This window comes from Rattus norvegicus, chromosome 17 (genome assembly GCF_036323735.1).
Source record: "Rattus norvegicus strain BN/NHsdMcwi chromosome 17, GRCr8, whole genome shotgun sequence".
NCBI classification, from domain to species: Eukaryota; Metazoa; Chordata; class Mammalia; order Rodentia; family Muridae; genus Rattus; species Rattus norvegicus.
In genome coordinates this window covers 58,347,148-58,363,328 of record NC_086035.1, presented here as the reverse complement: position 1 = coordinate 58,363,328, position 16,181 = coordinate 58,347,148, and the positions used below count along the sequence as shown (strand labels likewise).

The 16,181-nt window shown below is 43.7% G+C and overlaps 1 pseudogene; it reads left to right on the top strand.

Moving 5' to 3' along the window:
* The first annotated feature begins 1,440 nt into the window (after positions 1-1,440).
* LOC120098025 (U2 spliceosomal RNA) lies at positions 1,441-1,591 on the top strand (annotated as a pseudogene).
* The last annotated feature ends 14,590 nt before the right edge of the window (positions 1,592-16,181 follow it).

The following is a 16,181-nucleotide window of genomic DNA, read 5'->3' as shown; positions in this document are numbered from 1 at the left end:
GTGGTTCTGGTACAGGCTGTGTGTCCCAGGAACTGGAGACAAAGAAACGCGCACTCTTACTGCACAAGAACTGTTGTTGTGTTTAAAAATGGGAAGATTCTTGGTGATTGCAGCCTCAGAGATTAAAATCCTCATACAAATCCATCATTATATGGATAAGTAAGAAGAATAAAGAACTCTCTTTTCTTTCTCTCTCTTCCCGATGAGCAAGATGCCTAAAGGAAAGAAGGGAGAAGGTGGCCCCAGTCCCTGCTGTAGTCAAGAAACAGGAGGCAAAAAAGGTGGTCAATCCTTTGTTTGAGAAAAGGCCCAAGAACTTCAGCACTGAGCAGGACATCCAGCTCAAAAGAGATCTCACACGCTTGGTCAAATGGCCCCGCTACATCAGGCTGCAGCAGCAAAGAGCCATCCCCTATAAGGAGCTCAAGGTACCCTTCGGGCATTAAGCAGTTTACCCAGGCCCTGGACCAGCAAACAGCTACCCATCTGCTTAAGCTTGCCCACAAGTATAGGACAGAGACAAAGAAGGAGAAGGAGCAAAGGCTACTGGCCCATGCTGAGAAGAAAGCTCCTGGCAAAGGGGACGTCCCAACTAAGGGATCACTTGTCCTCAGTGCATGAGTCAATACAGTCACCACCTTGGTGGAGAACAAGAAGGCTCAGCTGGTGGTGATTGCCCATGATGTAGACACCATTGAGCTGGTGGTCTTCCTGCCTGCCCTGTGTGGATAGATTGGGTTGCCCTACTGCATCGTCAAGGGAAGGGCCAGGCTGGGGCGCCTGGTCCACAGGAAGCTATGCCTTCACACAGTTTAGTGGAAGACAAAGGTGCTCTGGCTAAGCTGGTAGAAGACATAAGGACCAATTATAATAACATATGAAGAGATCCGCCACCACTGGGGAGGCGACATTCTGGGTCCCAAGTCTGTGGCTCGCACTGCCAAGCTGGAGGAGGCAAAGGCTAAAGAACTTCCCACTAAACTGGGTTAAATGTACACTAAGCTTTCTGTACATAAATATAATTACAAAATTTAGAAAAAAGAATAAAGAACTCTTAATGAACATTTACCAAGTGCTCCTTAATCTCCTCAATATTCCTATCCAGTAGGTAGAACAAAGGGCCCATTTTATGGATGATAAAACTGAAAGTTAGATACCTTGGTTGGCAGGAGCCACAAGCAGCCCAAATTTGCTTTATTCCACAGTGTGTTATTTCACTTAGGCAAGGCTTTCCACCAGCCATCTTTGTCTAGAACCCTTTCCTTTGAGTCTGAATCTTCCCTTTGGTGATCAGATAGGCTCATCTCAAAGTCCTGTGGTTCTGGCTTTGAAACTTGAATCTGAGCAAAATTACAATAGTAGAAAGAATGCATGATCTGACTTTCATAACTAGCCCATCACCATATCACAGTTGTATCTGCTCCCTTTGAAAGATCAACCATCGCTTCTCGGCCTTTTGGCTAAGATCAAGTGTGAAAGGTCAACCAGGTTTCCTTTCCTGACTGAAATTTTCTTATGTGCTTATGATTATACAATATCCCAATGGCACAGCCCTTTTGACAGCACTTTTCACAAGCAGATTGTAGCTATCTAACTTCAAAACATTAAAGATTTTTAAGCCAATAAATCGGATGCTCTATATTTTTACATGGAAAAGGGCTTTCTGGGTCTAGTTTTTTTCATAAACTGGCTTTATGAATCACAAATAACATGGCAGTGACATCTTGGCCCTTGAGAGACAAAGTTGTAAAGTTTTAGGCATTGAGTAAACAGTTGCTATTTTTAGGTTAGCAAGAAGATAAGTTAATGAGCTGGAGGTGCAAGCATTGAGGGGGAAAGTTTACAGACTTTCTCAGCTTCCGGTCAATCCAGAACAAAATTCTCTGGACCAACATACCATGGTCACATTTCTCTTTCTGAATATCCCAAACCAACTGGGATATTCTAACTACTTTAGCAGGTCTAGGGATCTGTAGAGGTGGAGAGTGTGGGCCTAGGAAGGCCTCCATTGCTACCATTCTTACACCTGGACACAGTGATAGATAGTATCTAATCAAACTCCCTTTTTCCTGAACAATTCTTTTAGCCTGCTGCTGTCTGCCTCCAGTTTGCCTGACCTGCAGTTTTTACAGGACACTAGTTCTGGTACACCTCACCACAGCCACAAGATATGGCTTCCTCTCCCTCAGTGAGATTTTTAAGCTATAGGGTTAGTATTAGGACCATTGAGTCCCCAGACCTTAGATTGTTAGAGCAGGCATTCTTTGAGGTTGGCAGCTCTGGAAGTTTCTGTTGCTCTGTGGTTAGCCTTGGGAAGTTAAAAAATCTCCAACTCAAAACAAATTCTACTCAACCATAAGAGAGGTCAGGGAGGAGATACTGGAATAGAAATAGTGTAGGTAATTTTCCAGTCACACTCTCCCAATTCTCATACTTCTGGGGTTATTTGTTTTAATTAAAAAATTTTGATTATTTTGCACACAAATATTGTGTCTACATCACTCTTGCCCCTAATCTTACCTCCAATTCTTACTGTCTTTCTCACTCCCTCTCAAATCCATAACCTCTGTTTTAATATTGTTTTATACACACACACACCTGTATACACACACGTGCACACACACACAAATATATATAAATATATATATATATATATATATATAACCAGCTGAAATGTATATGTCTTTAGTGCTGACCACTTTTTTTTTTTTGGTTCTTTTTTTCGGAGCTGGGGACTGAACCCAGGGCCTTGCGCTTCCTAGGCAAGCGCTCTACCACTGAGCTAAATCCCCAGCCCCTGTGCTGACCACTTGGAATTGGATATCCCATCAGGGGCCTGGAGAGACTCTGGGGAAGGCAGTGTCTCTCTCCGCAGCCATTAATTGTTCTTCATCTTAGTGGTTCTCAGGTTTGAGTCACGACCCCCTTGGGGTTGCCTATCAGATTTCCTGAATATCAAATATTTACACTATGATTCACAGTAGTAGCAAAATAGCAGAACTATAGTTGTGAAGTAGCCAAAAAAAATGGTTGGGGATCACTGCAACATGAGGAAGCATATTAAAGACTCACAGCATTAGGAAGTTTGAGAAGCGTTGTTCTAGGGGAACCTTGTGAGATTTCCCCTACTAATGTTGGCCTGTCAACTATCATTGTGTAGATCTCAGTTAGACAATCATATTTCTGAGATTTCATGGCTATATTTTCCATATTACTTTCCTAAAGCAGATGTCTTAGTCCTCTGGGTCTTATGGTCCTTCTGATCTCCCATCTATGATGTTCCACTAGCCTGATGTGTAAGGATTGTGTCGTAAATGTATCAGAAGAGTTGGATATCCAGCGATCAGTTTTGTGCATTTTGACCAGTTGTAGATTTCTGAAATGGTCTTTATCTACTACAAAAAGAAGCTTCTTTGATGAAGTGTGGGAAGTACATGCATCTGTGGAGATAAGGGTGAGTATTTAGTATTTAGTAATTTTACTAGTTTACCAAAGTAACAGTAGTAGGTTCTTCTCTAGGGTCCATGACTTCACCAGCTACAAGTAGATGGCTAGGTTTAGAGTTCCAGGCATGAATTCCCTCCTATTGAGCATGGCCAGGATATAAGTGCCACTGCTACCCCATGGGGATGTCTTGCCATGCCAGTCCTTATTCTGGTTTATAGGCTTTGCAGCTGGCTTGGACTGTGGATTGTTTTTCTCCCTTGGTAGCTTGCATAACACTTTCAGATACCACGAGAGCCAGTCCTAAGAGACTTGGCTTTCAGTTCAGCTCCAGCTCGATTCCTTTAAGCCCTATGTCTGAAGAGTATGGTGACTTTAGCAATAGGGTCTTACCTTTAAGTTCTAGGAGTTCAAGCAAGGTTGTGCCAGTTACCTTTAATGTCCTGGGAGCCTTTTCATTCATTCCCACCATCCACTTAAGGGGAGTTTTCCAGGCCTGGCAGAGATTTTGTCAGACAGCCTGTGGCTCTTGAGGAGAGAATTGTCACCCCAGGTGCTGTAACTTTGTTTAAATTATTTATGTATATATTTACATATGTTTAAATATTATATGTGCTTTTAAAAGAAAATGTAAGGGCTGGGGATTTAGCTCAGTGGTAGAGCGCTTACCTAGGAAGCGCGAGGCCCTGGGTTCGGTCCCCAGCTCCGAAAAAAGAACCAAAAAAAAAAAAAAAAAAAGAAAATGTAAAATATTTCTCTACAATCTTTTTAAACATCCTTAGAGCTATTTATCCATCCTTTCTCCTTCTCTGTCTATACTGTCACCTTTTGCCATTTCTCAGTTAACCACCTCCTCCTCCACCACCACCACCACCTCCACCACCACCACCACCACCATCACCACCACCACTACCACCACCACCACCACCATCACCATCACCTCCACCACCATTATTTTCCCACTTCTCTCTTCTTCATAGTATCTGGGATTCTTAAAAACAAAGCACTCTACACCTCATTATAACCCTTCTAGTAACTCCAATTTTTCACTCAGAAAATTGCTTGCCAAGCCCCAAGATCGCATTAGGGCTGGAAGCTGAACACAGCATGCTTGTTCTTTCACATATCAGTTAGGCTAAAGAAGCTCCCAGCTTCTGGCCTCTCCAGAGCTTCTTGCTGTAGCTACCTAACAACTCTTACTCAGCATAGTATTACAGACTGTTACTGAGGTACCCTGAAGCCTGGAGGCTCAGGAGTCCAGTTACTCCAGTCTGTCTAGAGTCTATGTTGCTCTTGATGCCCAGAACTGTTATACCACAGCACCCGAAATACAATTACCCACGTGGCTGGTGGATCAAAACCAAAACCAAGTATTTTCAGGGTCTGTGATGTGAGGGATGTATTGAGATGTTTGGGAAAGTCCAGGGATTCTAGACCCCTCCTCTCTGTCCAGAGCCCCACTATTTAGCTATGGAGGTCATCTGCCATTTGAAGTGTCGCTAGCAGCCAATGGCGTGAAGCAGATGAACACTGTCAACGAGTGCAGGTGGCTTCTGCTGTGCTGTAAGCAGAAGCCCAAGGTGCCACTCGCAAATGTCTAAGCCATGGTTGAAAACAACAGCCAATGCCCTGGACATTGGAGTGGCTGTGTCACTGGTGGAGACACAGGACACAGCAGGATCTCAGAACACAGGAAGTCAGTTTGTTTATGATTCAGAGTCCTCCTTTCCAAAGGCCTCACATAGGAAGCATTGTTTCAACACTCTGGACACATTCGCAGCCTCTTCAGCTCATGACAGAAGAACAGTTAAAGCTGTAAGGCAGGCACAAATACTCCACAGTCCCTAAGACTTCATAAAAGCCACTGCTGCAAAGTCTTGTAATCCCAACTGTTGGGCTACTCAAAACCAGCCCACTCCACTGGGGAAAGCCCGAGATCTGTGCCCCGGATGCAGAGCTGATGCCCTCTGTCAGTGTGGTTTCTGTGGGTGGAGCCCAGAGATTGCTGAAGTAGGTAACCCCTGGGTCATCACAGAAAACTAAAAGGACATTGTGGTTTGGGCTCATCAGGACACATAGGAGCTTGTGTGAAAATCTCAGGAGGGAGGCCAAACCAGAAGCTAAGCAGATGTTGGCTTGCAGAGTTTTTCAGCCTGTAATATATAACGAAGACTCCAACGATATGGCCAGCCTCTCAAAAGTTCCAACTCCCCAAAATGTCCCCAGAGCCTCTCTTTCCAAACTTCGGGAAGCCGCCATACCAAAAGGACTGGATTCTTCTCTGAAGGCCTTGTAGGCTCAGTTCCATCTTGGGAAGAGGCAGGACGCTGGGCAATCTCTACGGACACTTTTAGAAAACTGAACACAGAACCTTTTATCAGGGAGGGCTGAGATGGTTTCTCCCACAGCCCTCACATTCATCAGAGGCCCTTCTGGGGGAGAAAATTAATGAGGATGCTAAGTGCATAATGTGACTTCTGGCGACCAGCAGGCTCCACTCGGGTGGGTGTGGCTGGAGGCTTGCCCTGAGCAATGAAGTTGGTGCCTGTGCTCTTCACCTCAGTTCAGGTTTCCAGGCAATGAACTGAGGATCCATGGGAACTTGCTTTATCCTAGCAACAGCAGTAGCAGCAGCAGCAGCAGCAGCAGCAGCAGCAGCAGCAGCAACAACAACAACAACAACAACAACAACAACAACAACAACAAAAACAAAAACAAAACAAAACAAAACCAACTAGTAGCTGGAGAATTGTGGAAATGATAAATTTGGGCCGTTTTGAAAGAAATCTTGGTTTCAATACATCTTTGAATCTTACAGGTAAAAAGTCATTGAGCCAGCAAGCGTACAGGTCCAAATTATAAAACAGTCTTTGCACCAAGAGTGTGCAAGCACTTCAGTTCAGTAGCATGCCTGCAGACAAACACTGACAGACAGCCCCTGTCTGAGCAATCCACTGCTCTGGGTTTTCTACGACATGAATTTTTATGCTTCCATCCACTCAAACAGTTTGAAGTATTTTGCTAGGTACTGCCTTCCCCCATCAGCCAACATGGAGGTTATGTTTTGATTCACAGCTTGGAGCCTGGCATCAATGCCAAGGTAAGGCTATGCTTTGCCCCAAGAGACTGCCTTCTCCATGCAGCATTTGAATGCAAACGGAGGTAGTGTTCATTGGTGGGCATGTAGACACTACTTGAGAGGCATACGTTGATAACTAACTCATTCCTAAATGTCCAAAGGACCCTGCCCTATAAGACCATCAAAGTAAACAGAAACCAATCTGAACCTATGGGCATATGAAAATGGTGTCAGAAAGGAACAGGCACCAAACTTACCAAACACATCAAAGTGAAGGATGAAACGCCATCATCTGGACATAAAGAGAAAGACACCTGATATTATGATGGTACAGAAACCTTTCATCTGACCACTAGGGTAGAGGGTGGGGAGTCAAGGACATACAACTATCTCATGGACTTAAGCTTTACTTGGCCCCTACATTGACGTGGCCTACTCGAACTGTATCAATCCATCATCTTGTTCATCTGGACGCCATTGTGCATAGGGTCTCTGTGCCCTCCACAGTTGTGCATGGGGCCTCTGTTTGCTCTAAGGTCCTGCGTGTCATCTGGGCAGCTCCACACAGATCCGAGGCTCCACTTTCTTTTAAAGACATTCTAGCTGCTTTAAAAATTTATCTATCCATCTATCATCTATCTGCCTGTCGGTCTACCTATCATCTATCTGACTACCTACCATCTATCTATCATCTATTTGACTATCTATCTATCATTTATCTAAAAATCTAATCATCATCTACTATCTATCTATCTATCTTCTATCTATCTATCTATCTATCTATCTATCTATCTATCTATCCATCCATCCATCTATCTATGTGTTCCATGGCTCACTCAGTGGTCAAGAGACAACTTACTGGAGTAAATTCTCTCTTTCTACCATGTGGGTAGCAGGAATTGAGCAAAGATCATTAGACATGGCATCAGGTGCCTTTACCAGCTGAGTCATCTTGTTGGCCATTTAATATTTTGTTACATTTTACTTATATGTACATGCGTTTGTATGTGAGGCTTCCAAAAGACCTTTCCCTCCCCCACAAAGTTTATTATCTGACCTCTGAGCTCCTGTTGCAATCTCTTTAACTTTTCATCGTGATTCTGTAACTTATGTATAGACACATGTAGAGAGAGATGGATAGATGATAGCTTTAATGAGAGATGTGTATCGTGTGATCTAAGGGTTAATATTACCAACTCATTGGAATAAACGAAACTATGTGCTTTAGCTGGTGATCAAGGGAAATTGAGACTACTTGGCAAATTGTTGCCAATAAAATTAACGCAACTTTTAAGTTCCTTGTTGTTGAATTAATTCTGACATCGAGGAAAGATACACATATCCATTAATGTTTGTAATCTCATAAGTAACAACAATTAGACTCTCAGGTGTTTTTAAGAGGGAAATCCTCACTAAGATAATAAAGGGGTTGTATTGGGGTATATTCAAAGGAGACAACAGAAGTCTGGAGCCCATGGAGTATCTGAAATGAGAGCAAGCAGTCTGTGGAACTCTTAGAAATGGCTAAAGGGGAGACTTGAAATCGGTGAAGGGCCTGGAAGTGCTGGGGAAGGTCTAAACAGAAGTATTGTGCTTCAACTGCAGGACCTAAGGAACTAGCATCCTAGATGCCTGCAGCCAACTTTTGCTTCTGGAGCTGGCTGACTCACCCTGACCCTTTTTGAGTTTTGCTAGGGAGCTGGGCAGGGCCATTTGATGTTCATCTGTAATTACTTTTGTCTGTATTCTTGTCATTAGAGGATAAACGGATTTATAATGGGCCTAAATTCTTTGTGCTGAGATCAAAGGCAAGTGCCTTGGGAGATGGCAGGAGAAGGCAGGGGACAGGGTGTTCCTGGGAGTTCCTTTGCCCTGTGGCTGGGCTGGCCTCTATGGAAAAGCTATATTCAGCCTTTATTCAGTAGCTGGGACATAAGTTTAGCCAGAGCCAGTCTTGTCAGGGCTCAGGGAGGTGGCTTGGTCTACAGCCTGAGGATGCTGCTCACTTACACCTCCCAAGTGCAGGGGCTTCACAGTGTGGGAAGAAGACAGGAGCTAGGCTGTATCCCCTGTAATAAAGTTCAGTGGGCATAGTTTGCACAGCTTGCTGGCCCTTGCATTTGTCGTTGACCATGGCTGTATGTAGAGGAGCAAGATGAGGGCTGGTATCCTTAAGCCATAACAACAATCACATTACTCACAAAGCTTCATGTTTTGAGCTCACTAACTGGGCTCTTTCTCCTCCAGACTTGGCTGCTGTCAGCATACAGCAGCCCTTCTTGGCCCAGTGTCCTGAAGCCATGGCCCCTAGAGCTTGTCAAGCCTTCCCAATGGGCATAAGCAGAGAGATAGCTCAAGACCATAGATGGAGCACATTGGCTGTATAAAGCTGGCAGAAGAATCCGTGCCATTTAGAGGGAGTCATCTAGATAATATCAATGCATTCTTTTGAAAAATAGTATGTTAAAACATTAAAAACAGTCATAGTGGTGCATGTCTTTAATCTCAATGCTGGGAGGGCACATGCATGTAGATCTCTGAATTTCAGGCCATCAGGGGCAACATGGTGACAGTGGGACAGCAAGAAAATGGCCTCAGAGAAAGCAGAAACTCTGGAGTTAGGTACCCATAAGATTTATACCCATTAGACCTCTGAATCTCTGAATGCTTGCAGCTTTCTTCTTGGGAAATGGACGTGCTAACCAGAGACATGATGTTGCTGTGATCAAAGCATCCTAACAAGAAGCAACGTGGAGAGAGGGGTTTTATTTGGCTAATAATTCCAGGTCACAGTCCATCACTGCGAGAAGTTGAGGCAAGAGTCACATTACATCCTCAGTCAAGAGCAATGAGGCATAAATGTGTGCCGCCCGCTTGCTACTTCTCAGTGAGGCCTCCGTTTTCACACAGTTTAAGATCCTCTGTCTAGGGAATAGTGCTGTCACAGAAGACTGGGATGTCATACATCAGTTAATGCCATCATCACTAGGGTGTCCCCTAAAAAGGGAGCAGTGTCTGGGGGCTGTTAAGGGGTATGGAGATAAACCACTCCAGAGACGGTTTCAGGAAACAGGGTCTGCTTTATTGTATGTGAACAAGGAGTTATATAGCAGAAGCCCATCGACTGTGATTGGTCAGCACCCTACCTCGGGTTAGACAGTGAACACTCATACTACCAGAGTCTCAGTGCAAAAGGAGCGCCTTAAAGGAAGCATTGCACATGCAGACTCTTCTCCTGGCTACTCTTGTACTTCATAATTCGGTGTTCTGATATCTGGGAATACTCTTGGAGCATGGAGTGCTAAGCTTCTTATTTAGAAACACAGAATGCCAAATAAGCTGGCCATCTATATTTTCTCCTACAAATGAACATTCAAGACCCTCCCTCGCAGCTAGGCCTCCAGGCTAACCTGATAATCCCCATTAAAACTCTGTTCCCAGGTGATTCGAAGTTGTATCAAGTTGACCACTGCAGGCAAGCAGTGCAGTGAGCTACAGAAATGAGTGTCCTCCCAGTGCCTGACACGTCCTAAGTGTTTAGAATATGAAATCAGCTTTGTTACTACTGCTGGGCAGCTGGACGGTTGTAATTCTTAGTGACCTGTTTTCTTTCCAAGTGTTTTAAAGAACAGTTAAATGGTCAACAGTACACAGACAAAATAAAGTCCAAGGAAAAGCTCTCGCTCAGCAGTGACATAAGAGTCGCTCCTGTCATAAAGTCAGTAAACAGTCACGGGTGTGCCAATGTGCACCTTTTAAGAATGCAAAACTATATTTCTTGGTTGCCTGCTGTCAATGTGAGGACACAGCTAACAGGAGTGCTTGTCTAATGTGTCGTCTTCAGTAAGCACAGCACATTCCCATTCGGCCCACAAAATTATAAATTATGCAGGAACACGTTGGAAGGTTCTTCTTTGAAGAATATAAAAAGTCATTATTAAAGAGTGTTTTCTATGTTCACTGTGGGCTTGACTTTCTCTAGATTCTTGCTGCTGAGATAGGCTACCAAGGGAAAAACAAGACTGTTAAACACAGGCTTTTGAAGACACAGTACAAGAAAATAAAACCCCAAAGCAAGCTGGGCGTGGTGGCACATTCCCTTATCCCATCACTTGGGAGGCAGAAGCAGGCAGATCTCTGTGTCAACCAGGATGGCCTTGAGTCACCCCACGCACCCACAGATTAGAGTTACAGTTTCTGTCCACATACAGTAGAAAGTGGTGCTTTCCCCACTATCCAGAGAAGGCAACCTTACAAATTACCTAGGCATTAGTGAACCCAACCTCTCAGGACATAGTACCATATAACAACATTGTATTACTCAAACAACAAAACTACGTTTTCTCACAGTTACACATGAAGGCTTCCAATGGGGGCACTCTCCCTGGTACAGTCACCTCAGTGTGCCCTCACGTGGCGGAGACATCTCCAGTGTCTTAGTTCTTTATAAGAACACCAATCCTATTGCATCAGAACTGTAGACTCACAGCCCCCCCTGACCCTTAATTACCCCTTTACATGCCTTACCTCAACTCAGTCTCAGTCAGAGAGAGAAACTAGAGTTTCAGCACATGAAATGAAGGGGGGGTGTGCTGTGAATCAGCCCATAGCAACTTGGAAGAGTTGTATCTTAGCGATGGGATAAGTGTGAGAATAATGAAATTTATAGATCCAGAAAGTTCAAAATGTTTCCAAAATCAACAGAATAGTACAGAGTTAAGGTTAAGAGTTGTATAAGAATGTAGAAATATATAAGAGCCAACAAGATATTAGATATAATACGTGACATAGAAATTACATAACATGAGCCAGAAAAATAACTCTGTGGTCAACAGCACACATCAGTCTTAATGAGGATCAGAGCTTGGTTCCCATCACCCGCATGGGGCAGCTCAAAAAAGCCTGCACTCTAGCCGCAGGGAACCCAGTGCCCTAGCATGGTCTCTTATGGCTCCTCCAGCAATTGTTCCTCAATACATACGCATACAAACATTTTTAAAATATTTTTAAATGTTTTAATTACTTGCCATACACGAATTAGAAAAACACAGCATATAACACAGAGACTTTCTTCACTTTTTGTTCTCTTTCTGTCCATTTTTGTCCACACTGGACAAAATCTTTTCTCTTAAAAATCTTTCACCCAAAATATGTGGTCTTGTGGGCAGTGAATTTCCGTGGGGGCAGGGGTCACTTCATTAGACAAATCTTTTTATTTTTTGCCACAAAGAAGTCCTTCCAGGCTTTGGACTTCTGTTCACACAACTGGGAGAGGCATATTTAACTTTCCCCAGCCCTGAGGTTTGGTGGAGAAGGTCTGTGTGGCACACCCTTCGCCACCTGAAGTGGCCCTTTGTGTGGCTGGATACTCTGACTGTCTAGTCCTTGAGATTAGGAAAAGATTTGTAATCGCATTCCTGCCTCTTTCTCATTTGTGTGTTCCTCTAAGCGTTCAGACTCTGTCTCTCTGCTTCAGCCTGCACAGCCATTTGGAGAAATCTGGGTGAGGGGTTTCTAAAATCATCAAATCTTGCCTCTGTTTAGCTTGACAAGTTTGTAAAAAGAATGTTTTTTTTTTAAAGTTTATCATCATCTTCAGAAAAATGTTTTATAAGTCATGAGAACCCTCTGGAAACACTAATGGTCGTTGTGAGCATTCCAGTTTTCTGAGATTCCAACTTGGCAGCAGCTCAGTTCTTTCCTGAAGGAGAATTCAAACAGGATACAGTGACAGTGGATGCGGCTAAGCATTTAGTGAGAGCAAAGAAAAAAAGCACAGAAAAGAATAGCCAAGCAACGAATGCTAGCAGCAAACCACTGAACTGAGAACGGGACCCCCTCCCACCCCCCCACTGAAAGAAAGGACTGGAAGAGCTTGAAGGGGCTCGAGACCCCAAAAGTACAACAATGCCAAGCAACCAGAGCTTCCAGGGACTAAGCCACTACCTAAAGACTGACCCTGGACTCTGACCCCATAGGTAGCAATGAATACCCTAGTAAGAGCACCAGTGGAAGGGGAAGCCCTGGGTCCTGCTAAGACTGAACCCCCAGTGAACTAGTCTATGGGGGGAGGGCGGCAATGGGGGGAGGATGGGGAGGGGAACACCCATAAGGAAGGGGAGGGGGGAGGGGGATGTTTGCCCGGAAACTGGGAAAGGGAATAACACTCGAAATGTATATAAGAAATACTCAAGTTAATAAAGATGAAAAACAACAACAAAAACAACAACAACGACAACAACAACAACAGAATAGCCAAACAAGCAGCAACTGCCCCACCAGAGCAAGAAGGAGATACAGTTACCTAGAATCCCATTTTATCCAGAATTTAGGCTCTTGGAAATAGATACATAAAGTGCAAGGAAATTAAAGGTTAAGTGTGCCTAAAGTTGAGAAGTTTTCTAGAGAAAAGGAGCACAAGTGGCCACACATTCATTAATTGCTGTAGTTGTTGTCTTCTTGTTGTTGTATGCATGCTCACACACACATGCGCACAACATGTGTGGAACTCAAAGGATAATTTTCAGAGTCAATTCCAGTTGCATCACGGAATCCTGGACTGAACTCAGAATGCCAGGCTTATGTGGCAAATGGTTTTACCTGCTGAGCCACTGGCAAGTGAAACAATAATGGTCCCTCACCAACCAAGTAGGGTTCGTCCTCAGAATTCAAGAATGGCAGGTTCCGTCCGTCTGTGGCTCTCAGGCCGATAGATGCCCAGTGCCTTGCTTTCTCACCTGAGGGTAAAGACCCTTCTGTTAGACTCACACCATGGAAAATAGGTTAGTAATGCCAAATGGAATCCCAGCAGTGCTGGAAGAAATACAGGCCAACAGAAAGGACATTGGGAGAAAGTACCAAAGCCGTTGCACGTGTGGGTACACAACTAACCCAACATCCATGGTGCATGAGAAAGTAAAGCACAGGCAGTGGAAGCAGTAAGCTGGTCGTGGTCAGTTTGAATGACTCGTCTGCCTCTAGGAGGAAGCTTCTGACATTCTTCAGAAGGGATTAAATAGTGTGTAAAGGTGGAGGGAATATAAATATACTTACTATGATTTTAAGATCAGCCACGGAGATACCATTTAAAAGTCAATGGAAGAGACCAAACAGAATACCAAACAACCCGTTTATCCAAGAAAAACAGAAAAATGGGGCTAGAGGAATAAAAAGCTTATGGCATAAATAGAAAATAAATGCCAAGATGGTGGGACCAATGCCAGCGGAGTAGTAATTACATTAACTGTGAGTGGTCTCTCCCCTCCTCCCCCTCCTCCCCCTCCTCCTCCTCCTCCCCTGCTCTCTTTCCTCACCTGCTCCTCCTCCACTTGCTTCCCCCATCTCTTTCCTTCTTCTTACCTCCCTTTTCTTTTTCACTTCTGTCATAACTTCCTTAAATACACGAAGCAGAACCAGTGCATCAGGATCTGAACAGAAAATAGACTTCTTTCCAGCCATTGAGTTAGTTTAAAATGAAAAAAAAAAAAAACATTTGCCTCGGGAGCAAGCTCGCTGTAGTCAGTCACCATTTCTCTTCACCAGAGACAACTGGCTCTGTGCACAGCACACAATCATCAAAGTTAAACCAAAAAAGTCAAAGCAAGACTAAACTTTTTCATTTTAATGACACTGTGAACACTTCTATTAGTCTGAAAACAGATGTCTTTCCTTATAAATATTCACGTGATGATTACAGCAAGAGAATGACCATTATTTCAAGAAAATTTCAAGATGAATGTGTGGTATGTACAGTATTCTTATCTCTTCATCTCCTAGCTCAAGCCCTAGATCACCTTATCCATCCCTGACAATGTCATTGTAACCACCCCTGTCTCCGAAGCACTATCTCCTGCAGACATTGTTTAGACTAATCTGGTGCAGTGCTGTTTTTTCTAATATCAACCATCAATTCAAAATAAAGGACATAACCACAGAGTGGATTTTTTTCCTTTATAAGAATGATGGCTTGAATTCCAGCAGATTACAGTTTTGTTCTGTCTCTGACAATAGGACCAACCAACAGACTTGTGCCAGCCAACTGGCTCCCTGGAAGAACAGGGGATTTAGTCACATGATATTTTAGTTCCCCTTCATCTGGCTGTGACAAATGACCAAAAGCAACTTAGGGGAGAAAAGCTTGATCATAAATCACAGTTCTGCATTCCAGTCCATCATAGCCTGGAGTCACAGCAGCAGAAGCCTGGGAGGGACTGGTCACTTCTCAGAGAGAGCAATGATTCAGCTGCTACTTAGCTCCTCATCTCCCTCTTCTCACTTCACAGTGGGTGGGTCTTCCCATTTCAGTTAAGATAAGGAAGGCAACCCCCACCGTGCTCAGAAGCCTACATTCCAGGTCACTCTAGATACGGTCACTTTGACAATGAACACTAACCGTCATACAGGCAGGGCTCCCCCCTGCCCCCCCCCCACATGAAAATGAACGCACACACAAACATTTGTTAAAAAACAAAAGAGGAAAAGAACTAAAGATTATCCTTCTGTGTTTCTATTTTAACTTTGTAAAATGCATGTTTGTAACTTCTGTCTTCCAGGCATATTTTTATTGCCTGTTTTAATTCTGGTTTAATTTAGTAAAACTTACTCATGATGGACCTGCTTTGATTTTGAGAGCTTTGTCTGGGGTTTATTTACCGTGTTTGACTATACAACAGAAAAGTTATTTGAATGGGAAGCCTCTTATTTCTCAAATGGAGTTTTCGGAGAGCACTGTTCTCTTTCAGTTTTCAGAATGAGTTGTACAAGGACATGTGGCTCCTGAGAGGGATGCTGTTACTTTACTGAAGGAGAACTACAGCTCTGCCTGCCTCCCCTGTGGCTTGGCTCCAAGAGGACCAGAAAGGAGAGACAGCTGAGGTATGGTCTGCAGTGATCTTTTGTGGATCATTAACACAATACCTTCCTCTCTCAAGTTGTATTATGCAGGTTTCTTCTGAGCATGCTCCCTTCATTGAACGAAGCTGAGGTAGACCAAACGCTGTTAGCCTTTCATACATTAATCTCTGGAGTTTCCCTTCCTTTCCTATTTTCCTGCCTCAGCAACTAAAATGCATGAAGGAATTTTTAGCTCCTGGGTTTGGGACGATGGCTCTGTTAGTAAAAGGCTTACTGGCATCTCAAACAAGAGGATCTGAGCCAGTGGCAGATGTTTGCAATCCCAGACACAGCGAGACAACAAAAGGCGATCTAGAATAAAAGATGACAGATGCCCAAGTATAACACTGATGTCCTGTGACCTCCATATATGCATGTGTACGCATTGACCTGTGCTCCTCTCTCTCTCTCTCTCTCTCTCTCTCTCTCTCTCTCTCTCTCTCTCTCCTCTCTCTGTCTGACACACACACACTTATAGTTATTTTTAAACTTTTTATTGATTCTTTGTGAATTTCACATCATGCACCCCAGTCCCACTCATCTCCTGCTCCTCTGTATCTGCCCTTCACTCTTACAACCTTCCCTGAACAATAAAATAAACACAACCATACATGCATACACACACACACACACACACACACACACACACACACACAAAGCATGGAAATATATCAATCTCATGGAAACTGTAGAATGTTGCAGTGTGTTCCACAGTACATCTCTCTGTCCACATCTCTTCACTTGAAAATGTTCATTGCATTGAGTC